Genomic DNA, 25,243 nt, shown 5'->3' on the forward strand with positions numbered 1-25,243 from the left:
GGCCCCACCCACGTGGCTCGTCTCGAATTTCCTCGTGAGACCGGCCTCATCCTGAGGTGCGCCGGGAAGGCCGGGAACCCCTTCCAGACCACGCAGGGGAATCGCCTCTCCTGTCGCCATCAGGAGGGGAGAAGGGGCTCAGAGGAAGCGGTGCCGGGACCCTCGGTGTTCCCCTCGGGGGAACCCGGCGTGTCGGGGGACTTTTGGGGGTCGCAGGAAGGCTGTCAGGGACCGTCTCGCCCTTCAGGGCGGAACAGGGGACTTCCCTTGAGACGCCGTCGCGGGCAAGGGCCTCATCTTGCCAAGCGGTGGGAACCACGTGGTTTTTCTCGAGTTGCGGCGGCATTCTCGAGTTACGACGGGGATCTCAGCCTTCCCCTTGGGTTGGCCCTGGGAAGCCCAATCTTCCCCTCGGGTTGCGAGGGAAAGCTGGGGGTGGCGCTCGAGTCACTGCAGGGCCTAAGAGACCTCACCTAAGCGTGTGTCCGGGACCTAATTTTCCTCTCCAGGGAACGCAGGGATCTCGGGGTTGCATTCCAGGCTCCCCCGGGGAGTCAGGCCTCGTCTCGAGGGGAAGCCAAGGACTCCGCTCTCCTCTCGAGTCGCGACGCGGGTCTCTTGGAGCCCCCTGAGCGGCCTCAAGGGAGTCCAGCCTCCTCTTCCGTTTGGAGAGAGGACCCGGGATTGCTCTCCAGGCCATGCAGGAAAAGAAGGCCCTCAGCTCGCGAGGACGGGGGCGTCTCCGGGGTTTCCTCGAGCTGCGGCGCCCGTGGGGGTTTTCTCCCGAGGCACGACGAGGATCTCAGGGAGCCTCTCGTGCGGCGCCAGGGGAGTCAGGTCTCCATGCGCGTGGCGAGGGGGCGCGCGTCCTGGCTCTCGAGTCACGGGAGGGGACTAGGGCCTCGAGACGCGTTGAAGAAGGACTCTCGAGGTCTTTGTCGGGGGGCGGCGGGAAACCCTCGTTTCCCTCGCCTTCTGCCGGGGACCTTAGGGAACTTGCCAGGGTGCCTCTGAGAGGCGAGGGATCCTGTGGAGGTGGCGGGGCCCCTCGGGACTCCGCTGGGTCTGGCGCAACGGAAGAGGGCCTCACCTCGAGGGGAGGCAGGAACCTCAGGCTTCCTCTGCGTTTCGGACTCCGACCGCAGGGTCCCTGCAGAGTTGGGACAGGAGAGTCAGGCCTCGTCTTGTCTGAGGAAGGGAACCCCGCTGGCCTCTCGAGTTGCTCAGGGGGTCTCAGGCCCCTCGTCGAGCTGTGTGTGGAACCCGCGGGTCTTTGCGGACGATGCACGGGGGTGGCAGTGCCCCTTCGTGTTGTGCCTTCAGCCACAGGGTTGCCTACGAAGAGGGGTCCGGGCCTCGGGTCCTTCTGAAGAGCGGACCGGGGAATCGGGGGCGTTCGGCCTGTGGCCCCACCCACGTGGCTCGTCTCGAATTTCCTCGTGAGACCGGCCTCATCCTGAGGTGCGCCGGGAAGGCCGGGAACCCCTTCCAGGCCACGCAGGGGAATCGCCTCTCCTGTCGCCATCAGGAGGGGAGAAGGGGCTCAGAGGAAGCGGTGCCGGGACCCTCGGTGTTCCCCTCGGGGGAACCCGGCGTGTCGGGGGACTTTTGGGGGTCGCAGGAAGGCTGTCAGGGACCGTCTCGCCCTTCAGGGCGGAACAGGGGACTTCCCTTGAGACGCCGTCGCGGGCAAGGGCCTCATCTTGCCAAGCGGTGGGAACCACGTGGTTTTTCTCGAGTTGCGGCGGCATTCTCGAGTTACGACGGGGATCTCAGCCTTCCCCTTGGGTTGGCCCTGGGAAGCCCAATCTTCCCCTCGGGTTGCGAGGGAAAGCTGGGGGTGGCGCTCGAGTCACTGCAGGGCCTAAGAGACCTCACCTAAGCGTGTGTCCGGGACCTAATTTTCCTCTCCAGGGAAGGCAGGGATCTCGGGGTTGCATTCCAGGCTCCCCCGGGGAGTCAGGCCTCGTCTCGAGGGGAAGCCAAGGACTCCGCTCTCCTCTCGAGTCGCGACGCGGGTCTCTTGGAGCCCCCTGAGCGGCCTCAAGGGAGTCCAGCCTCCTCTTCCGTTTGGAGAGAGGACCCGGGATTGCTCTCCAGGCCATGCAGGAAAAGAAGGCCCTCAGCTCGCGAGGACGGGGGCGTCTCCGGGGTTTCCTCGAGCTGCGGCGCCCGTGGGGGTTTTCTCCCGAGGCACGACGAGGATCTCAGGGAGCCTCTCGTGCGGCGCCAGGGGAGTCAGGTCTCCATGCGCGTGGCGAGGGGGAGCGCGTCCTGGCTCTCGAGTCACTGGAGGGGACTAGGGCCTCGAGACGCGTTGAAGAAGGACTCTCTAGGACTTTTTCGGGGGGCGGCGGGAAACCCTCGTTTCCCTCGACTTCTGCCGGGGACCTTAGGGAACTTCCCAGGGTGCCTCTGAGAGGCGAGGGATCCTGTGGAGGTGGCGGGGCCCCTCGTGACTCCGCTGGGTCTGGCGCAACGGAAGAGGGCCTCACCTCGAGGGGAGGCAGGAACCTCAGGCTTCCTCTGCGTTTCGGACTCCAACCGCAGGGTCCCTGCAGAGTTGGGACAGGAGAGTCAGGCCTCGTCTTGTCTGAGGAAGGGAACCCCGCTGGCCTCTCGAGTTGCTCAGGGGGTCTCAGGCCCCTCGTCGAGCTGTGTGTGGAACCCGCAGGTCTTTGCGGACGATGCACGGGGGTGGCAGTGCCCCTTCGTGTTGTGCCTTCAGCCACAGGGTTGCCTTCGAAGAGGGGTCCGGGCCTCGGGTCCTTCTCAAGGGCGGACCGGGGAATCGGGGGCGTTCGGCCTGTGGCCCCACCCACGTGGCTCGTCTCGAATTTCCTCGTGAGACCGGCCTCATCCTGAGGTGCGCCGGGAAGGCCGGGAACCCCTTCCAGACCATGCAGGGGAATCGCCTCTCCTGTCGCGATCAGGAGGGGAGAAGGGGCTCAGAGGAAGCGGTGCCGGGACCCTCGGTGTTCCCCTCGGGGGAACCCGGCGTGTCGGGGAATTTTGGGGGGTCGCAGGAAGGCTGTCAGGGACCGTCTCGCCCTTCAGAGCGGAACAGGGGACTTCCCTTGAGACGCCGTCGCGGGCAAGGGCCTCATCTTGCCAAGCGGTGGGAACCACGTGGTTTTTCTCGAGTTGCGGCGGCATTCTCGAGTTACGACGGGGATCTCAGCCTTCCCCTTGGGTTGGCCCTGGGAAGCCCAATCTTCCCCTCGGGTTGCGAGGGAAAGCTGGGGGTGGCGCTCGAGTCACTGCAGGGCCTAAGAGACCTCACCTAAGCGTGTGTCCGGGACCTAATTTTCCTCTCCAGGGAAGGCAGGGATCTCGGGGTTGCATTCCAGGCTCCCCCGGGGAGTCAGGCCTCGTCTCGAGGGGAAGCCAAGGACTCCGCTCTCCTCTCGAGTCGCGACGCGGGTCTCTTGGAGCCCCCTGAGCGGCCTCAAGGGAGTCCAGCCTCCTCTTCCGTTTGGAGAGAGGACCCGGGATTGCTCTCCAGGCCATGCAGGAAAAGAAGGCCCTCAGCTCGCGAGGACGGGGGCGTCTCCGGGGTTTCCTCGAGCTGCGGCGCCCGTGGGGGTTTTCTCCCGAGGCACTACAAGGATCTCAGGGAGCCTCTCGTGCGGCGCCAGGGGAGTCAGGTCTCCATGCGCGTGGCGAGGGGGAGCGCGTCCTGGCTCTCGAGTCACGGGAGGGGACTAGGGCCTCAAGACGCGTTGAAGAAGGACTCTCGAGGTCTTTGTCGGGGGGCGGCGGGAAACCCTCGTTTCCCTCGCCTTCTGCCGGGGACCTTAGGGAACTTCCCAGGGTGCCTCTGAGAGGCGAGGGATCCTGTGGAGGTGGCGGGGCCCCTCGGGACTCCGCTGGGTCTGGCGCAACGGAAGAGGGCCTCACCTCGAGGGGAGGCAGGAACCTCAGGCTTCCTCTGCGTTTCGGACTCCGACCGCAGGGTCCCTGCAGAGTTGGGACAGGAGAGTCAGGCCTCGTCTTGTCTGAGGAAGGGAACCCCGCTGGCTTCTCGAGTTGCTCAGGGGGTCTCAGGCCCCTCGTCGAGCTGTGTGTGGAACCCGCGGGTCTTTGCGGACGATGCACGGGGGTTGCAGTGCCCCTTCGTGTTGTGCCTTCACCCACAGGGTTGCCTTCGAAGAGGGGTCCGGGCCTCGGGTCCTTCTCAAGAGCGGACCGGGGAATCGGGGGCATTCGGCCTGTGGCCCCACCCACGTGGCTCGTCTCGAATTTCCTCGTGAGACCGGCCTCATCCTGAGGTGCGCCGGGAAGGCCGGGAACCCCTTCCAGACCACGCAGGGGAATCGCCTCTCCTGTCGCGATCAGGAGGGGAGAAGGGGCTCAGAGGAAGCGGTGCCGGGACCCTCGGTGTTCCCCTCGGGGGAACCCGGCGTGTCGGGGGACTTTTGGGGGTCGCAGGAAGGCTGTCAGGGACCGTCTCGCCCTTCAGGGCGGAACAGGGGACTTCCCTTGAGACGCCGTCGCGGGCAAGGGCCTCATCTTGCCAAGCGGTGGGAACCACGTGGTTTTTCTCGAGTTGCGGCGGCATTCTCGAGTTACGACGGGGATCTCAGCCTTCCCCTTGGGTTGGCCCTGGGAAGCCCAATCTTCCCCTCGGTTTGCGAGGGAAAGCTGGGGGTTGCGCTCGAGTCACTGCAGGGCCCAAGACACCCCACCTACGCGTGTGTCCGGGACCTAATTTTCCTCTCCAGGGAAGGCAGGGATCTCGGGGTTGCATTCCAGGCTCCCCCGGGGAGTCAGGCCTCGTCTCGAGGGGAAGCCAAGGCCTCCGCTCTCCTCTCGAGTCGCGACGCGGGTCTCTTGGAGCCCCCTGAGCGGCCTCAAGGGAGTCCAGCCTCCTCTTCCGTTTGGAGAGAGGACCCGGGATTGCTCTCCAGGCCATGCAGGAAAAGAAGGCCCTCAGCTCGCGAGGACGGGGGCGTCTCCGGGGTTTCCTCGAGCTGCGGCGCCCGTGGGGGTTTTCTCCCGAGGCACGACGAGGATCTCAGGGAGCCTCTCGTGCGGCGCCAGGGGAGTCAAGTCTCCATGCGCGTGGCGAGGGGGGGCGCGTCCTGGCTCTCGAGTCACGGGAGGGGACTAGGGCCTCGAGACGCGTTGAAGAAGGACTCTCGAGGTCTTTGTCGGGGGGCGGCGGGAAACCCTCGTGTCCCTCGCCTTCTGCCGGGGACCTTAGGGAACTTGCCAGGGTGCCTCTGAGAGGCGAGGGATCCTGTGGAGGTGGCGGGGCCCCTCGGGACTCCGCTGGGTCTGGCGCAACGGAAGAGGGCCTCACCTCGAGGGGAGGCAGGAACCTCAGGCTTCCTCTGCGTTTCGGACTCCGACCGCAGGGTCCCTGCAGAGTTGGGACAGGAGAGTCAGGCCTCGTCTTGTCTGAGGAAGGGAACCCCGCTGGCCTCTCGAGTTGCTCGGGGGGTCTCAGGCCCCTCGTCGAGCTGTGTGTGGAACCCGCGGGTCTTTGCGGACGATGCACGGGGGTGGCAGTGCCCCTTCGTGTTGTGCCTTCACCCACAGGGTTGCCTTCGAAGAGGGGTCCGGGCCTCGGGTCCTTCTCAAGAGCGGACCGGGGAATCGGGGGCGTTCGGCCTGTGGCCCCACCCACGTGGCTCGTCTCGAATTTCCTCGTGATACCGGCCTCATCCTGAGGTGCGCCGGGAAGGCCGGGAACCCCTTCCAGACCACGCAGGGGAATCGCCTCTCCTGTCGCGATCAGGAGGGGAGAAGGGGCTCAGAGGAAGCGGTGCCGGGACCCTCGGTGTTCCCCTCGGGGGAACCCGGCGTGTCGGGGGACTTTTGGGGGTCGCAGGAAGGCTGTCAGGGACCGTCTCGCCCTTCAGGGCGGAACAGGGGACTTCCCTTGAGACGCCGTCGCGGGCAAGGGCCTCATCTTGCCAAGCGGTGGGAACCACGTGGTTTTTCTCGAGTTGCGGCGGCATTCTCGAGTTACGACGGGGATCTGAGCCTTCCCCTTGGGTTGGCCCTGGGAAGCCCAATCTTCCCCTCGGGTTGCGAGGGAAAGCTGGGGGTGGCGCTCGAGTCACTGCAGGGCCTAAGAGACCTCACCTAAGCGTGTGTCCGGGACCTAATTTTCCTCTCCAGGGAAGGCAGGGATCTCGGGGTTGCATTCCAGGCTCCCCCGGGGAGTCAGGCCTCGTCTCGAGGGGAAGCCAAGGACTCCGCTCTCCTCTCGAGTCGCGACGCGGGTCTCTTGGAGCCCCCTGAGCGGCCTCAAGGGAGTCCAGCCTCCTCTTCCGTTTGGAGAGAGGACCCGGGATTGCTCTCCAGGCCATGCAGGAAAAGAAGGCCCTCAGCTCGCGAGGACGGGGGCGTCTCCGGGGTTTCCTCGAGCTGCGGTGCCGGTGGGGGTTTTCTCCCGAGGCACGACGAGGATCTCAGGGAGCCTCTCGTGCGGCGCCAGGGGAGTCAGGTCTCCATGCGCGTGGCGAGGGGGAGCGCGTCCTGGCTCTCGAGTCACGGGAGGGGACTAGGGCCTCGAGACGCGTTGAAGAAGGACTCTCGAGGTCTTTGTCGGGGGGCGGCGGGAAACCCTCGTTTCCCTCGCCTTCTGCCGGGGACCTTAGGGAACTTGCCAGGGTGCCTCTGAGAGGCGAGGGATCCTGTGGAGGTGGCGGGGCCCCTCGGGACTCCGCTGGGTCTGGCGCAACGGAAGAGGGCCTCACCTCGAGGGGAGGCAGGAACCTCAGGTTTCCTCTGCGTTTCGGACTCCGACCGCAGGGTCCCTGCAGAGTTGGGACAGGAGAGTCAGGCCTCGTCTTGTCTGAGGAAGGGAACCCCGCTGGCCTCTCGAGTTGCTCGGGGGGTCTCAGGCCCCTCGTCGAGCTGTGTGTGGAACCCGCGGGTCTTTGCGGACGATGCACGGGGGTGGCAGTGCCCCTTCGGGTTGTGCCTTCACCCACAGGGTTGCCTTCGAAGAGGGGTCCGGGCCTCGGGTCCTTCTCAAGAGCGGACCGGGGAATCGGGGGCGTTCGGCCTGTGGCCCCACCCACGTGGCTCGTCTCGAATTTCCTCGTGAGACCGGCCTCATCCTGAGGTGCGCCGGGAAGGCCGGGAACCCCTTCCAGACCACGCAGGGGAATCGCCTCTCCTGTCGCGATCAGGAGGGGAGAAGGGGCTCAGAGGAAGCGGTGCCGGGACCCTCGGTGTTCCCCTCGGGGGAACCCGGCGTGTCGGGGGACTTTTGGGGGTCGCAGGAAGGCTGTCAGGGACCGTCTCGCCCTTCAGGGCGGAACAGGGGACTTCCCTTGAGACGCCGTCGCGGGCAAGGGCCTCATCTTGCCAAGCGGTGGGAACCACGTGGTTTTTCTCGAGTTGCGGCGGCATTCTCGAGTTACGACGGGGATCTCAGCCTTCCCCTTGGGTTGGCCCTGGGAAGCCCAATCTTCCCCTCGGGTTGCGAGGGAAAGCTGGGGGTGGCGCTCGAGTCACTGCAGGGCCTAAGAGACCTCACCTAAGCGTGTGTCCGGGACCTAATTTTCCTCTCCAGGGAAGGCAGGGATCTCGGGGTTGCATTCCAGGCTCCCCCGGGGAGTCAGGCCTCGTCTCGAGGGGAAGCCAAGGACTCCGCTCTCCTCTCGAGTCGCGACGCGGGTCTCTTGGAGCCCCCTGAGCGGCCTCAAGGGAGTCCAGCCTCCTCTTCCGTTTGGAGAGAGGACCCGGGATTGCTCTCCAGGCCATGCAGGAAAAGAAGGCCCTCAGCTCGCGAGGACGGGGGCGTCTCAGGGGTTTCCTCGAGCTGCGGCGCCCGTGGGGGTTTTCTCCCGAGGCACGACGAGGATCTCAGGGAGCCTCTCGTGCGGCGCCAGGGAAGTCAGGTCTCCATGCGCGTGGCGAGGGGGAGCGCGTCCTGGCTCTCGAGTCACGGGAGGGGACTAGGGCCTCGAGACGCCTTGAAGAAGGACTCTCGAGGTCTTTGTCGGGGGGCGGCGGGAAACCCTCGTTTCCCTCGCCTTCTGCCGGGGACCTTAGGGAACTTCCCAGGGTGCCTCTGAGAGGCGAGGGATCCTGTGGCGGTGGCGGGGCCCCTCGGGACTCCGCTGGGTCTGGCGCAACGGAAGAGGGCCTCACCTCGAGGGGAGGCAGGCACCTCAGGCTTCCTCTGCGTTTCGGACTCCGACCGCAGGGTCCCTGCAGAGTTGGGACAGGAGAGTCAGGCCTCGTCTTGTCTGAGGAAGGGAACCCCGCTGGCCTCTCGAGTTGCTCAGGGGGCCTCAGGCCCCTCGTCGAGCTGTGTGTGGAACCCGCGGGTCTTTGCGGACGATGCACGGGGGTGGCAGTGCCCCTTCGTGTTGTGCCTTCACCCACAGGGTTGCCTTCGAAGAGGGGTCCGGGCCTCGGGTCCTTCTCAAGAGCGGACCGGGGAATCGGGGGCGTTCGGCCTGTGGCCCCACCCACGTGGCTCGTCTCGAATTTCCTCGTGAGACCGGCCTCATCCTGAGGTGCGCCGGGAAGGCCGGGAACCCCTTCCAGACCACGCAGGGGAATCGCCTCTCCTGTCGCGATCAGGAGGGGAGAAGGGGCTCAGAGGAAGCGGTGCCGGGACCCTCGGTGTTCCCCTCGGGGGAACCCGGCGTGTCGGGGGACTTTTGGGGGTCGCAGGAAGGCTGTCAGGGACCGTCTCGCCCTTCAGGGCGGAACAGGGGACTTCCCTTGAGACGCCGTCGCGGGCAAGGGCCTCATCTTGCCAAGCGGTGGGAACCACGTGGTTTTTCTCGAGTTGCGGCGGCATTCTCGAGTTACGACGGGGATCTCAGCCTTCCCCTTGGGTTGGCCCTGGGAAGCCCAATCTTCCCCTCGGGTTGCGAGGGAAAGCTGGGGGTGGCGCTCGAGTCACTGCAGGGCCTAAGAGACCTCACCTAAGCGTGTGTCCGGGACCTAATTTTCCTCTCCAGGGAAGGCAGGGATCTCGGGGTTGCATTCCAGGCTCCCCCGGGGAGTCAGGCCTCGTCTCGAGGGGAAGCCAAGGACTCCGCTCTCCTCTCGAGTCGCGACGCGGGTCTCTTGGAGCCCCCTGAGCGGCCTCAAGGGAGTCCAGCCTCCTCTTCCGTTTGGAGAGAGGACCCGGGATTGCTCTCCAGGCCATGCAGGAAAAGAAGGCCCTCAGCTCGCGAGGACGGGGGCGTCTCAGGGGTTTCCTCGAGCTGCGGCGCCCGTGGGGGTTTTCTCCCGAGGCACGACGAGGATCTCAGGGAGCCTCTCGTGCGGCGCCAGGGAAGTCAGGTCTCCATGCGCGTGGTGAGGGGGAGCGCGTCCTGGCTCTCGAGTCACGGGAGGGGACTAGGGCCTCGAGACGCCTTGAAGAAGGACTCTCGAGGTCTTTGTCGGGGGGCGGCGGGAAACCCTCGTTTCCCTCGCCTTCTGCCGGGGACCTTAGGGAACTTCCCAGGGTGCCTCTGAGAGGCGAGGGATCCTGTGGCGGTGGCGGGGTCCCTCGGGACTCTGCTGGGTCTGGCGCAACGGAAGAGGGCCTCACCTCGAGGGGAGGCAGGCACCTCAGGCTTCCTCTGCGTTTCGGACTCCGACCGCAGGGTCCCTGCAGAGTTGGGACCGGAGAGTCAGGCCTCGTCTTGTCTGAGGAAGGGAACCCCGCTGGCCTCTCGAGTTGCTCAGGGGGCCTCAGGCCCCTCGTCGAGCTGTGTGTGGAACCCGCGGGTCTTTGCGGACGATGCACGGGGGTGGCAGTGCCCCTTCGTGTTGTGCCTTCACCCACAGGGTTGCCTTCGAAGAGGGGTCCGGGCCTCGGGTCCTTCTCAAGGGCGGACCGGGGAATCGGGGGCGTTCGGCCTGTGGCCCCACCCACGTGGCTCGTCTCGAATTTCCTCGTGAGACCGGCCTCATCCTGAGGTGCGCCGGGAAGGCCGGGAACCCCTTCCAGACCACGCAGGGGAATCGCCTCTCCTGTCGCGATCAGGAGGGGAGAAGGGGCTCAGAGGAAGCGGTGCCGGGACCCTCGGTGTTCCCCTCGGGGGAACCCGGCGTGTCGGGGGACTTTTGGGGGTCGCAGGAAGGCTGTCAGGGACCGTCTCGCCCTTCAGGGCAGAACAGGGGACTTCCCTTGAGACGCCGTCGCGGGCAAGGGCCTCATCTTGCCAAGCGGTGGGAACCACGTGGTTTTTCTCGAGTTGCGGCGGCATTCTCGAGTTACGACGGGGATCTCAGCCTTCCCCTTGGGTTGGCCCTGGGAAGCCCAATCTTCCCCTCGGGTTGCAAGGGAAAGCTGGGGGTGGCGCTCGAGTCACTGCAGGGCCGAAGAGACCTCACCTAGGCGTGTGTCCGGGACCTAATTTTCCTCTCCAGGGAAGGCAGGGATCTCGGGGTTGCATTCCAGGCTCCCCCGGGGAGTCAGGCCTCGTCTCGAGGGGAAGCCAAGGACTCCGCTCTCCTCTCGAGTCGCGACGCGGGTCTCTTGGAGCCCCCTGAGCGGCCTCAAGGGAGTCCAGCCTCCTCTTCCGTTTGGAGAGAGGACCCGGGATTGCTCTCCAGGCCATGCAGGAAAAGAAGGCCCTCAGCTCGCGAGGACGGGGGCCTCTCAGGGGTTTCCTCGAGCTGCGGCGCCCGTGGGGGTTTTCTCCCGAGGCACGACGAGGATCTCAGGGAGCCTCTCGTGCGGCGCCAGGGAAGTCAGGTCTCCATGCGCGTGGCGAGGGGGAGCGCGTCCTGGCTCTCGAGTCACGGGAGGGGACTAGGGCCTCGAGACGCCTTGAAGAAGGACTCTCGAGGTCTTTGTCGGGGGGCGGCGGGAAACCCTCGTTTCCCTCGCCTTCTGCCGGGGACCTTAGGGAACTTCCCAGGGTGCCTCTGAGAGGCGAGGGATCCTGTGGAGGTGGCGGGGCCCCTCGGGACTCCGCTGGGTCTGGCGCAACGGAAGAGGGCCTCACCTCGAGGGGAGGCAGGCACCTCAGGCTTCCCCTGCGTTTCGGACTCCGACCGCAGGGTCCCTGCAGAGTTGGGACAGGAGAGTCAGGCCTCGTCTTGTCTGAGGAAGGGAACCCCGCTGGCCTCTCGAGTTGCTCAGGGGGTCTCAGGCCCCTCGTCGAGCTGTGTGTGGAACCCGCGGGTCTTTGCGGACGATGCACGGGGGTGGCAGTGCCCCTTCGTGTTGTGCCTTCACCCACAGGGTTGCCTTCGAAGAGGGGTCCGGGCCTCGGGTCCTTCTCAAGGGCGGACCGGGGAATCGGGGGCGTTCGGCCTGTGGCCCCACCCACGTGGCTCGTCTCGAATTTCCTCGTGAGACCGGCCTCATCCTGAGGTGCGCCGGGAAGGCCGGGAACCCCTTCCAGACCACGCAGGGGAATCGCCTCTCCTGTCGCGATCAGGAGGGGAGAAGGGGCTCAGAGGAAGCGGTGCCGGAACCCTCGGTGTTCCCCTCGGGGGAACCCGGCGTGTCGGGGGACTTTTGGGGGTCGCAGGAAGGCTGTCAGGGACCGTCTCGCCCTTCAGGGCGGAACAGGGGACTTCCATTGAGACGCCGTCGCGGGCAAGGACCTCATCTTGCCAAGCGGTGGGAACCACGTGGTTTTTCTCGAGTTGCGGCGGCATTCTCGAGTTACGACGGGGATCTCAGCCTTCCCCTTGGGTTGGCCCTGGGAAGCCCAATCTTCCCCTCGGGTTGCGAGGGAAAGCTGGGGGTGGCGCTCGAGTCACTGCAGGGCCGAAGAGACCTCACCTAAGCGTGTGTCCGGGACCTAATTTTCCTCTCCAGGGAAGGCAGGGATCTCGGGGTTGCATTCCAGGCTCCCCCGGGGAGTCAGGCCTCGTCTCGAGGGGAAGCCAAGGACTCCGCTCTCCTCTCGAGTCGCGACGCGGGTCTCTTGGAGCCCCCTGAGCGGCCTCAAGGGAGTCCAGCCTCCTCTTCCGTTTGGAGAGAGGACCCGGGATTGCTCTCCAGGCCATGCAGGAAAAGAAGGCCCTCAGCTCGCGAGGACGGGGGCGTCTCAGGGGTTTCCTCGAGCTGCGGCGCCCGTGGGGGTTTTCTCCCGAGGCACGACGAGGATCTCAGGGAGCCTCTCGTGCGGCGCCAGGGAAGTCAGGTCTCCATGCGCGTGGCGAGGGGGAGCGCGTCCTGGCTCTCGAGTCACGGGAGGGGACTAGGGCCTCGAGACGCCTTGAAGAAGGACTCTCGAGGTCTTTGTCGGGGGGCGGCGGGAAACCCTCGTGTCCCTCGCCTTCTGCCGGGGACCTTAGGGAACTTCCCAGGGTGCCTCTGAGAGGCGAGGGATCCTGTGGCGGTGGCGGGGCCCCTCGGGACTCCGCTGGGTCTGGCGCAACGGAAGAGGGCCTCACCTCGAGGGGAGGCAGGCACCTCAGGCTTCCTCTGCGTTTCGGACTCCGACCGCAGGGTCCCTGCAGAGTTGGGACAGGAGAGTCAGGCCTCGTCTTGTCTGAGGAAGGGAACCCCGCTGGCCTCTCGAGTTGCTCAGGGGGCCTCAGGCCCCTCGTCGAGCTGTGTGTGGAACCCGCGGGTCTTTGCGGACGATGCACGGGGGTGGCAGTGCCCCTTCGTGTTGTGCCTTCCCCCACAGGGTTGCCTTCGAAGAGGGGTCCGGGCCTCGGGTCCTTCTCAAGAGCGGACCGGGGAATCGGGGCCGTTCGGCCTGTGGCCCCACCCACGTGGCTCGTCTCGAATTTCCTCGTGAGACCGGCCTCATCCTGAGGTGCGCCGGGAAGGCCGGGAACCCCTTCCAGACCACGCAGGGGAATCGCCTCTCCTGTCGCGATCAGGAGGGGAGAAGGGGCTCAGAGGAAGCGGTGCCGGGACCCTCGGTGTTCCCCTCGGGGGAACCCGGCGTGTCGGGGGACTTTTGGGGGTCGCAGGAAGGCTGTCAGGGACCGTCTCGCCCTTCAGGGCGGAACAGGGGACTTCCCTTGAGACGCCGTCGCGGGCAAGGGCCTCATCTTGCCAAGCGGTGGGAACCACGTGGTTTTTCTCGAGTTGCGGCGGCATTCTCGAGTTACGACGGGGATCTCAGCCTTCCCCTTGGGTTGGCCCTGGGAAGCCCAATCTTCCCCTCGGGTTGCGAGGGAAAGCTGGGGGTGGCGCTCGAGTCACTGCAGGGCCGAAGAGACCTCACCTAAGCGTGTGTCCGGGACCTAATTTTCCTCTCCAGGGAAGGCAGGGATCTCGGGGTTGCATTCCAGGCTCCCCCGGGGAGTCAGGCCTCGTCTCGAGGGGAAGCCAAGGACTCCGCTCTCCTCTCGAGTCGCGACGCGGGTCTCTTGGAGCCCCCTGAGCGGCCTCAAGGGAGTCCAGCCTCCTCTTCCGTTTGGAGAGAGGACCCGGGATTGCTCTCCAGGCCATGCAGGAAAAGAAGGCCCTCAGCTCGCGAGGACGGGGGCGTCTCAGGGGTTTCCTCGAGCTGCGGCGCCCGTGGGGGTTTTCTCCCGAGGCACGACGAGGATCTCAGGGAGCCTCTCGTGCGGCGCCAGGGAAGTCAGGTCTCCATGCGCGTGGCGAGGGGGAGCGCGTCCTGGCTCTCGAGTCACGGGAGGGGACTAGGGCCTCGAGACGCGTTGAAGAAGGACTCTCGAGGTCTTTGTCGGGGGGCGGCGGGAAACCCTCGTGTCCCTCGCCTTCTGCCGGGGACCTTAGGGAACTTCCCAGGGTGCCTCTGAGAGGCGAGGGATCCTGTGGCGGTGGCGGGGCCCCTCGGGACTCCGCTGGGTCTGGCGCAACGGAAGAGGGCCTCACCTCGAGGGGAGGCAGGCACCTCAGGCTTCCTCTGCGTTTCGGACTCCGACCGCAGGGTCCCTGCAGAGTTGGGACAGGAGAGTCAGGCCTCGTCTTGTCTGAGGAAGGGAACCCCGCTGGCCTCTCGAGTTGCTCAGGGGGTCTCAGGCCCCTCGTCGAGCTGTGTGTGGAACCCGCGGGTCTTTGCGGACGATGCACGGGGGTGGCAGTGCCCCTTCGTGTTGTGCCTTCCCCCACAGGGTTGCCTTCGAAGAGGGGTCCGGGCCTCGGGTCCTTCTCAAGAGCGGACCGGGGAATCGGGGGCGTTCGGCCTGTGGCCCCACCCACGTGGCTCGTCTCGAATTTCCTCGTGAGACCGGCCTCATCCTGAGGTGCGCCGGGAAGGCCGGGAACCCCTTCCAGACCACGCAGGGGAATCGCCTCTCCTGTCGCGATCAGGAGGGGAGAAGGGGCTCAGAGGAAGCGGTGCCGGGACCCTCGGTCTTCCCCTCGGGGGAACCCGGCGTGTCGGGGGACTTTTGGGGGTCGCAGGAAGGCTGTCAGGGACCGTCTCGCCCTTCAGGGCGGAACAGGGGACTTCCCTTGAGACGCCGTCGCGGGCAAGGGCCTCATCTTGCCAAGCGGTGGGAACCACGTGGTTTTTCTCGAGTTGCGGCGGCATTCTCGAGTTACGACGGGGATCTCAGCCTTCCCCTTGGGTTGGCCCTGGGAAGCCCAATCTTCCCCTCGGGTTGCGAGGGAAAGCTGGGGGTGGCGCTCGAGTCACTGCAGGGCCGAAGAGACCTCACCTAAGCGTGTGTCCGGGACCTAATTTTCCTCTCCAGGGAAGGCAGGGATCTCGGGGTTGCATTCCAGGCTCCCCCGGGGAGTCAGGCCTCGTCTCGAGGGGAAGCCAAGGACTCCGCTCTCCTCTCGAGTCGCGACGCGGGTCTCTTGGAGCCCCCTGAGCGGCCTCAAGGGAGTCCAGCCTCCTCTTCCGTTTGGAGAGAGGACCCGGGATTGCTCTCCAGGCCATGCAGGAAAAGAAGGCCCTCAGCTCGCGAGGACGGGGGCGTCTCAGGGGTTTCCTCGAGCTGCGGCGCCCGTGGGGGTTTTCTCCCGAGGCACGACGAGGATCTCAGGGAGCCTCTCGTGCGGCGCCAGGGAAGTCAGGTCTCCATGCGCGTGGCGAGGGGGAGCGCGTCCTGGCTCTCGAGTCACGGGAGGGGACTAGGGCCTCGAGACGCGTTGAAGAAGGACTCTCGAGGTCTTTGTCGGGGGGCGGCGGGAAACCCTCGTGTCCCTCGCCTTCTGCCGGGGACCTTAGGGAACTTCCCAGGGTGCCTCTGAGAGGCGAGGGATCCTGTGGCGGTGGCGGGGCCCCTCGGGACTCCGCTGGGTCTGGCGCAACGGAAGAGGGCCTCACCTCGAGGGGAGGCAGGCACCTCAGGCTTCCTCTGCGTTTCGGACTCCGACCGCAGGGTCCCTGCAGAGTTGGGACAGGAGAGTCAGGCCTCGTCTTGTCTGAGGAAGGGAACCCCGCTGGCCTCTCGAGTTGCTCAGGGGGCCTCAGGCCCCTCGTCGAGCTGTGTGTGGAACCCGAGGGTCTTTGCGGACGATGCACGGGGGTGGCAGTGCCCCTTCGTGTTGTGCCTTCCCCCACAGGGTTGCCTTCGAAGAGGGGTCCGGGCCTCGGGTCCTTCTCAAGAGCGGACCGGGGAATCGGGGGCGTTCGGCCTGTGGCCCCACCCACGTGGCTCGTCTCGAATTTCCTCGTGAGACCGGCCTCATCCTGAGGTGCGCCGGGAAGGCCGGGAACCCCTTCCAGACCACGCAGGGGAATCGCCTCTCCTGTCGCGATCAGGAGGGGAGAAGGGGCTCAGAGGAAGCGGTGCCGGGACCCTCGGTGTTCCCCTCGGGGGAACCCGGCGTGTCGGGGGACTTTTGGGGGTCGCAGGAAGGCTGTCAGGGACCGTCTCGCCCTTCAGGGCGGAACAGGGGACTTCCCTTGAGACGCCGTCACGGGCAAGGGCCTCATCTTGCCAAGCGGTGGGAACCACGTGGTTTTTCTCGAGTTGCGGCGGCATTCTCGAGTTACGACGGGGATCTCAGCCTTCCCCTTGGGTTGGCCCTGGGAAGCCCAATCTTCCCCTCGGGTTGCGAGGGAAAGCTGGGGGTGGCGCTCGAGTCACTGCAGGGCCGAAGAGACCTCACCTAAGCGTGTGTCCGGGACCTAATTTTCCTCTCCAGGGAAGGCAGGGATCTCGGGGTTGCATTCCAGGCTCCCGCGGGGAGTCAGGCCTCGTCTCGAGGGGAAGCCAAGGACTCCGCTCTCCTCTCGAGTCGCGACGCGGGTCTCTTGGAGCCCCCTGAGCGGCCTCAAGGGAGTCCAGCCTCCTCTTCCGTTTGGAGAGAGGACCCGGGATTGCTCTCCAGGCCATGCAGGAAAAGAAGGCCCTCAGCTCGCGAGGACGGGGGCGTCTCAGGGGTTTCCTCGAGCTGCGGCGCCCGTGGGGGTTTTCTCCCGAGGCACGACGAGGATCTCAGGGAGCCTCTCGTGCGGCGCCAGGGAAGTCAGGTCTCCATGCGCGTGGCGAGGGGGAGCGCGTCCTGGCTCTCGAGTCACGGGAGGGGACTAGGGCCTCGAGACGCGTTGAAGAAGGACTCTCGAGGTCTTTGTCGGGGGGCGGCGGGAAACCCTCGTGTCCCTCGCCTTCTGCCGGGGACCTTAGGGAACTTCCCAGGGTGCCTCTGAGAGGCGAGGGATCCTGTGGCGGTGGCGGGGCCCCTCGGGACTCCGCTGGGTCTGGCGCAACGGAAGAGGGCCTCACCTCGAGGGGAGGCAGGCACCTCAGGCTTCCTCTGCGTTTCGGACTCCGACCGCAGGGTCCCTGCAGAGTTGGGACAGGAGAGTCAGGCCTCGTCTTGTCTGAGGAAGGGAACCCCGCTGGCCTCTCGAGTTGCTCAGGGGGCCTCAGGCCCCTCGTCGAGCTGTGTGTGGAACCCGCGGGTCTTTGCGGACGATGCACGGGGGTGGCAGTGCCCCTTCGTGTTGTGCCTTCCCCCACAGGGTTGCCTTCGAAGAGGGGTCCGGGCCTCGGGTCCTTCTCAAGAGCGGACCGGGGAATCGGGGGCGTTCGGCCTGTGGCCCCACCCACGTGGCTCGTCTCGAATTTCCTCGTGAGACCGGCCTCATCCTGAGGTGCGCCGGGAAGGCCGGGAACCCCTTCCAGACCACGCAGGGGAATCGCCTCTCCTGTCGCGATCAGGAGGGGAGAAGGGGCTCAGAGGAAGCGGTGCCGGGACCCTCGGTGTTCCCCTCGGGGGAACCCGGCGTGTCGGGGGACTTTTGGGGGTCGCAGGAAGGCTGTCAGGGACCGTCTCGCCCTTCAGGGCGGAACAGGGGACTTCCCTTGAGACGCCGTCACGGGCAAGGGCCTCATCTTGCCAAGCGGTGGGAACCACGTGGTTTTTCTCGAGTTGCGGCGGCATTCTCGAGTTACGACGGGGATCTCAGCCTTCCCCTTGGGTTGGCCCTGGGAAGCCCAATCTTCCCCTCGGGTTGCGAGGGAAAGCTGGGGGTGGCGCTCGAGTCACTGCAGGGCCGAAGAGACCTCACCTAAGCGTGTGTCCGGGACCTAATTTTCCTCTCCAGGGAAGGCAGGGATCTCGGGGTTGCATTCCAGGCTCCCCCGGGGAGTCAGGCCTCGTCTCGAGGGGAAGCCAAGGACTCCGCTCTCCTCTCGAGTCGCGACGCGGGTCTCTTGGAGCCCCCTGAGCGGCCTCAAGGGAGTCCAGCCTCCTCTTCCGTTTGGAGAGAGGACCCGGGATTGCTCTCCAGGCCATGCAGGAAAAGAAGGCCCTCAGCTCGCGAGGACGGGGGCGTCTCAGGGGTTTCCTCGAGCTGCGGCGCCCGTGGGGGTTTTCTCCCGAGGCACGACGAGGATCTCAGGGAGCCTCTCGTGCGGCGCCAGGGAAGTCAGGTCTCCATGCGCGTGGCGAGGGGGAGCGCGTCCTGGCTCTCGAGTCAAGGGAGGGGACTAGGGCCTCGAGACGCGTTGAAGAAGGACTCTCGAGGTCTTTGTCGGGGGGCGGCGGGAAACCCTCGTTTCCCTCGCCTTCTGCCGGGGACCTTAGGGAACTTCCCAGGGTGCCTCTGAGAGGCGAGGGATCCTGTTGCGGTGGCGGGGTCCCTCGGGACTCCGCTGGGTCTGGCGCAACGGAAGAGGGCCTCACCTCGAGGGGAGGCAGGCACCTCAGGCTTCCTCTGCGTTTCGGACTCCGACCGCAGGGTCCCTGCAGAGTTGGGACAGGAGAGTCAGGCCTCGTCTTGTCTGAGGAAGGGAACCCCGCTGGCCTCTCGAGTTGCTCAGGGGGCCTCAGGCCCCTCGTCGAGCTGTGTGTGGAACCCGCGGGTCTTTGCGGACGATGCACGGGGGTGGCAGTGCCCCTTCGTGTTGTGCCTTCCCCCACAGGGTTGCCTTCGAAGAGGGGTCCGGGCCTCGGGTCCTTCTCAAGAGCGGACCGGGGAATCGGGGGCGTTCGGCCTGTGGCCCCACCCACGTGGCTCGTCTCGAATTTCCTCGTGAGACCGGCCTCATCCTGAGGTGCGCCGGAAAGGCCGGGAACCCCTTCCAGACCACGCAGGGGAATCGCCTCTCCTGTCGCGATCAGGAGGGGAGAAGGGGCTCAGAGGAAGCGGTGCCGGGACCCTCGGTGTTCCCCTCGGGGGAACCCGGCGTGTCGGGGGACTTTTGGGGGTCGCAGGAAGGCTGTCAGGGACCGTCTCGCCCTTCAGGGCGGAACAGGGGACTTCCCTTGAGACGCCGTCGCGGGCAAGGGCCTCATCTTGCCAAGCGGTGGGAACCACGTGGTTTTTCTCGAGCTGCGGCGGCATTCTCGAGTTACGACGGGGATCTCAGCCTTCCCCTTGGGTTGGCCCTGGGAAGCCCAATCTTCCCCTCGGGTTGCGAGGGAAAGCTGGGGGTGGCGCTCGAGTCACTGCAGGGCCGAAGAGACCTCACCTAGGCGTGTGTCCGGGACCTAATTTTCCTCTCCAGGGAAGGCAGGGATCTCGGGGTTGCATTCCAGGCTCCCCCGGGGAGTCAGGCCTCGTCTCGAGGGGAAGCCAAGGACTCCGCTCTCCTCTCGAGTCGCGACGCGGGTCTCTTGGAGCCCCCTGAGCGGCCTCAAGGGAGTCCAGCCTCCTCTTCCGTTTGGAGAGAGGACCCGGGATTGCTCTCCAGGCCATGCAGGAAAAGAAGGCCCTCAGCTCGCGAGGACGGGGGCCTCTCAGGGGTTTCCTCGAGCTGCGGCGCCCGTGGGGGTTTTCTCCCGAGGCACGACGAGGATCTCAGGGAGCCTCTCGTGCGGCGCCAGGGAAGTCAGGTCTCCATGCGCGTGGCGAGGGGGAGTGCGTCCTGGCTCTCGAGTCACGGGAGGGGACTAGGGCCTCGAGACGCCTTGAAGAAGGACTCTCGAGGTCTTTGTCGGGGGGCGGCGGGAAACCCTCGTTTCCCTCGCCTTCTGCCGGGGACCTTAGGGAACTTCCCAGGGTGCCTCTGAGAGGCGAGGGATCCTGTGGAGGTGGCGGGGCCCCTCGGGACTCCGCTGGGTCTGGCGCAACGGAAGAGGGCCTCACCTCGAGGGGAGGCAGGAACCTCAGGCTTCCCCTGCGTTTCGGACTCCGACCGCAGGGTCCCTGCAGAGTTGGGACAGGAGAGTCAGGCCTCGTCTTGTCTGAGGAAGGGAACCCCGCTGGCCTCTCGAGTTGCTCAGGGGGTCTCAGGCCCCTCGTCGAGCTGTGTGTGGAACCCGCGGGTCTTTGCGGACGATGCACGGGGGTGGCAGTGCCCCTTCGTGTTGTGCCTTCACCCACAGGGTTGCCTTCGAAGAGGGGTCCGGGCCTCGGGTCCTTCTCAAGGGCGGACCGGGGAATCGGGGGCGTTCGGCCTGTGGCCCCACCCACGTGGCTCGTCTCGAATTTCCTCGTGAGACCGGCCTCATCCTGAGGTGCGCCGGGAAGGCCGGGAACCCCTTCTAGACCACGCAGGGGAATCGCCTCTCCTGTCGCGATCAGGAGGGGAGAAGGGGCTCAGAGGAAGCGGTGCCGGGACCCTCGGTGTTCCCCTCGGGGGAACCCGGCGTGTCGGGGGACTTTTGGGGGTCGCAGGAAGGCTGTCAGGGACCGTCTCGCCCTTCAGGGCGGAACAGGGGACTTCCCTTGAGACGCCGTCGCGGGCAAGGGCCTCATCTTGCCAAGCGGTGGGAACCACGTGGTTTTTCTCGAGTTGCGGCGGCATTCTCGAGTTACAACGGGGATCTCAGCCTTCCCCTTGGGTTGGCCCTGGGAAGCCCAATCTTCCCCTCGGGTTGCGAGGGAAAGCTGGGGGTGGCGCTCGAGTCACTGCAGGGCCGAAGAGACCTCACCTAAGCGTGTGTCCGGGACCTAATTTTCCTCTCCAGGGAAGGCAGGGATCTCGGGGTTGCATTCCAGGCTCCCCCGGGGAGTCAGGCCTCGTCTCGAGGGGAAGCCAAGGACTCCGCTCTCCTCTCGAGTCGCGACGCGGGTCTCTTGGAGCCCCCTGAGCGGCCTCAAGGGAGTCCAGCCTCCTCTTCCATTTGGAGAGAGGACCCGGGATTGCTCTCCAGGCCATGCAGGAAAAGAAGGCCCTCAGCTCGCGAGGACGGGGGCGTCTCAGGGGTTTCCTCGAGCTGCGGCGCCCGTGGGGGTTTTCTCCCGAGGCACGACGAGGATCTCAGGGAGCCTCTCGTGCGGCGCCAGGGAAGTCAGGTCTCCATGCGCGTGGCGAGGGGGAGCGCGTCCTGGCTCTCGAGTCACGGGAGGGGACTAGGGCCTCGAGACGCCTTGAAGAAGGACTCTCGAGGTCTTTGTCGGGGGGCGGCGGGAAACCCTCGTGTCCCTCGCCTTCTGCCGGGGACCTTAGGGAACTTCCCAGGGTGCCTCTGAGAGGCGAGGGATCCTGTGGCGGTGGCGGGGCCCCTCGGGACTCCGCTGGGTCTGGCGCAACGGAAGAGGGCCTCACCTCGAGGGGAGGCAGGCACCTCAGGCTTCCTCTGCGTTTCGGACTCCGACCGCAGGGTCCCTGCAGAGTTGGGACAGGAGAGTCAGGCCTCGTCTTGTCTGAGGAAGGGAACCCCGCTGGCCTCTCGAGTTGCTCAGGGATCCTCAGGCCCCTCGTCGAGCTGTGTGTGGAACCCGCGGGTCTTTGCGGACGATGCACGGGGGTGGCAGTGCCCCTTCGTGTTGTGCCTTCACCCACAGGGTTGCCTTCGAAGAGGGGTCCGGGCCTCGGGTCCTTCTCAAGAGCGGACCGGGGAATCGGGGCCGTTCGGCCTGTGGCCCCACCCACGTGGCTCGTCTCGAATTTCCTCGTGAGACCGGCCTCATCCTGAGGTGCGCCGGGAAGGCCGGGAACCCCTTCCAGACCACGCAGGGGAATCGCCTCTCCTGTCGCGATCAGGAGGGGAGAAGGGGCTCAGAGGAAGCGGTGCCGGGACCCTCGGTGTTCCCCTCGGGGGAACCCGGCGTGTCGGGGGACTTTTGGGGGTCGCAGGAAGGCTGTCAGGGACCGTCTCGCCCTTCAGGGCGGAACAGGGGACTTCCCTTGAGACGCCGTCGCGGGCAAGGGCCTCATCTTGCCAAGCGGTGGGAACCACGTGGTTTTTCTCGAGTTGCGGCGGCATTCTCGAGTTACGACGGGGATCTCAGCCTTCCCCTTGGGTTGGCCCTGGGAAGCCCAATCTTCCCCTCGGGTTGCGAGGGAAAGCTGGGGGTGGCGCTCGAGTCACTGCAGGGCCGAAGAGACCTCACCTAAGCGTGTGTCCGGGACCTAATTTTCCTCTCCAGGGAAGGCAGGGATCTCGGGGTTGCATTCCAGGCTCCCCCGGGGAGTCAGGCCTCGTCTCGAGGGGAAGCCAAGGACTCCGCTCTCCTCTCGAGTCGCGACGCGGGTCTCTTGGAGCCCCCTGAGCGGCCTCAAGGGAGTCCAGCCTCCTCTTCCGTTTGGAGAGAGGACCCGGGATTGCTCTCCAGGCCATGCAGGAAAAGAAGGCCCTCAGCTCGCGAGGACGGGGGCGTCTCAGGGGTTTCCTCGAGCTGCGGCGCCCGTGGGGGTTTTCTCCCGAGGCACGACGAGGATCTCAGGGAGCCTCTCGTGCGGCGCCAGGGAAGTCAGGTCTCCATGCGCGTGGCGAGGGGGAGCGCGTCCTGGCTCTCGAGTCACGGGAGGGGACTAGGGCCTCGAGACGCGTTGAAGAAGGACTCTCGAGGTCTTTGTCGGGGGGCGGCGGGAAACCCTCGTATCCCTCGCCTTCTGCCGGGGACCTTAGGGAACTTCCCAGGGTGCCTCTGAGAGGCGAGGGATCCTGTGGCGGTGGCGGGGCCCCTCGGGACTCCGCTGGGTCTGGCGCAACGGAAGAGGGCCTCACCTCGAGGGGAGGCAGGCACCTCAGGCTTCCTCTGCGTTTCGGACTCCGACCGCAGGGTCCCTGCAGAGTTGGGACAGGAGAGTCAGGCCTCGTCTTGTCTGAGGAAGGGAACCCCGCTGGCCTCTCGAGTTGCTCAGGGGGTCTCAGGCCCCTCGTCGAGCTGTGTGTGGAACCCGCGGGTCTTTGCGGACGATGCACGGGGGTGGCAGTGCCCCTTCGTGTTGTGCCTTCACCCACAGGGTTGCCTTCGAAGAGGGGTCCGGGCCTCGGGTCCTTCTCAAGAGCGGACCGGGGAATCGGGGGCGTTGGGCCTGTGGCCCCACCCACGTGGCTCGTCTCGAATTTCCTCGTGAGACCGGCCTCATCCTGAGGTGCACCGGGAAGGCCGGGAACCCCTTCTAGACCACGCAGGGGAATCGCCTCTCCTGTCGCGATCAGGAGGGGAGAAGGGGCTCAGAGGAAGCGGTGCCGGGACCCTCGGTGTTCCCCTCGGGGGAACCCGGCGTGTCGGGGGACTTTTGGGGGTCGCAGGAAGGCTGTCAGGGACCGTCTCGCCCTTCAGGGCGGAACAGGGGACTTCCCTTGAGACGCCGTCGCGGGCAAGGGCCTCATCTTGCCAAGCGGTGGGAACCACGTGGTTTTTCTCGAGTTGCGGCGGCATTCTCGAGTTACGACGGGGATCTCAGCCTTCCCCTTGGGTTGGTCCTGGGAAGCCCAATCTTCCCCTCGGGTGGCGAGGGAAAGCTGGGGGTTGCGCTCGAGTCACTGCAGGGCCTAAGAGACCTCACCTAGGCGTGTGTCCGGGACCTAATATTCCTCTCCTGGGAAGGCAGGGATCTCGGGGTTGCATTCCAGGCTCCCCCGGGGAGTCAGGCCTCGTCTCGAGGGGAAGCCAAGGACTCCGCTCTCCTCTCGAGTCGCGTCGCGGGTCTCTTGGAGCCCCTTGAGCGGCCTCAAGGGAGTCCAGCCTCCTCTTCCGTTTGGAGAGAGGACCCGGGATTGCTCTCCAGGCCATGCAGGAAAAGAAGGCCCTCAGCTCGCGAGGACGGCGGCCTCTCAGGGGTTTCCTCGAGCTGCGGCGCCCGTGGGGGTTTTCTCCCGAGGCACGACGAGGATCTCAGGGAGCCTCTCGTGCGGCTCCAGGGAAGTCAGGTCTCCATGCGCGTGGCGAGGGGGAGCGCGTCCTGGCTCTCGAGTCACGGGAGGGGACTAGGGCCTCGAGACGCCTTGAAGAAGGACTCTCGAGGTCTTTGTCGGGGGGCGGCGGGAAACCCTCGTTTCCCTCGCCTTCTGCCGGGGACCTTAGGGAACTTCCCAGGGTGCCTCTGAGAGGCGAGGGATCCTGTGGAGGTGGCGGGGCCCCTCGGGACTCCGCTGGGTCTGGCGCAACGGAAGAGGGCCTCACCTCGAGGGGAGGCAGGCACCTCAGTGGTCCTCTCCATATCTGACTCGGGTTGCAGGGTACCTGCAGAGTATGGACAAAAGAGTCACGCCTCGTCTTCTGTGGAGGAATGGATTTCCCCTTGCCTTTCGAGTTGTTCACGGAGTGACAGGCCACTTGTTGAGCTGAGTGTGGAACCTTCGGGTTTTTCCGGACGATGCACGGGGGTGTCAGTGCCCCTTCGTGTTGTGCCTTCATCCACAGGGTTGCCTTCAAAGAGGTGTCTGGGCATCGGATTCTTTTCAAGAGCGTACCGGAAAATTGGGGCTTTCAGCATGTGGTACCACCCACGAGGCTACGTCTCGAATTTCCTCGGGAGACCGACCTCATCCTGAGGTGCGCCGGGAAGCTCGGGAACCCCTTGCAGACAAAGCAGGGGAATCGACCCACCGCTCGCGATCAGAAGGGGAGAAGGGGCTCAGATGAAGTGGTGCCGGGAACCTCGGTGGTCCCCTCGAGTGAGACCGGTATGTCACGGCACTTTTGAAGTCGCATCAAGGGTGCCAAGTACAGTTTCGCACTTCAAGACGGAACGTGGGAATTCTCTGGAGATGCTGTAGCGGGCAAAGGCCTCATATTGCGATGACGAGGGAAACACGTGGTTTTTCTCGAGTTGAGGCGGGATTCTCGAGTTACAACGGGGAATTCAGGCTTCCTCTTGTGTTGGCCCAGGAAGTCCAGTCTTCCATTCAACTTGTCAGAGAGAGCTGGGGGTTGCTCTCGAGTCACTTCAGGGCAAAGAGTCCTCATCTAGGCTTGGGTCCAGGACGTAATGTTCCTCTCCAGGGCCGACAGGGATATCAGGGTCGCATTCCAGTCTCACCCGGTGGGTCACGCCTCGTCTCGAGTGGAAGCAAAGGACTCCACTATCCTCTCGAGTCGGGACGCGTAACTCTTGGAGCCCAATGAGTGGCCTAAAGGGAGTCAAGCGTCCTGTGTAGCTTGGACAGAAGGTTCACGCTTGATCTGCATACCATGCAGTTAAAGATGGCCCTCCTCTCATGATGACGGGAGCGTCTCATGGGTTTTCTCAAGCTGCGGCGCCAGTGTGGGGTTTCTCACGAGATATGATGGGGTGTTCAGGGAGCCTCTCGTGCGGCGCCAGAGAAGCCTGACTCCATGCGTGTGGCCAGGCAGATCGCGTCATTGCTCTCGAGTCATGGGAGGGACTAGGGCCTCAAGAGGCATTTAAGAAGGACTCTCAAGGTCTTTCTTGGGTTGGGGCGGGAAACACTCGTTTCCATCGACCTCTACAGGGGACCTTAGGGAACTTCCCAAGTGCCTCTGAGAGGTGAGGGATACTGAGGAGTTAGAGGGGCCTCTCGGGACACCGCTGGGTCTGGCGCAACGGAAGAAGGCCTCACCTCGAGGGGAGGCAGGAACCTCAGGCTTCCTCTCCGTTTCGGACAACGACCGCAAGGTCCCTGCAGAGTTGGGACTGGAGAGTCAGGCCTCGTCTTGTCTGAGGAAGGGAACCCCGCTTGCCTCTCGAGTTGTTCAGGGGGCCACAGGCCCCTCGTCAAACTGTGTGTGAAACCCGCGGGTGTTTCCGGACGATGCACGGGGATGTCAGTGCTGCTTATGTCTGTGCCTTCACCCACAGGGTTGCCTTCGAAGAGGGGTACGTCATCGGGTTC

Source organism: Bubalus kerabau, unplaced genomic scaffold (genome assembly GCF_029407905.1).
Source record: "Bubalus kerabau isolate K-KA32 ecotype Philippines breed swamp buffalo unplaced genomic scaffold, PCC_UOA_SB_1v2 scaffold_27, whole genome shotgun sequence".
NCBI lineage: Eukaryota > Metazoa > Chordata > Mammalia > Artiodactyla > Bovidae > Bubalus > Bubalus kerabau.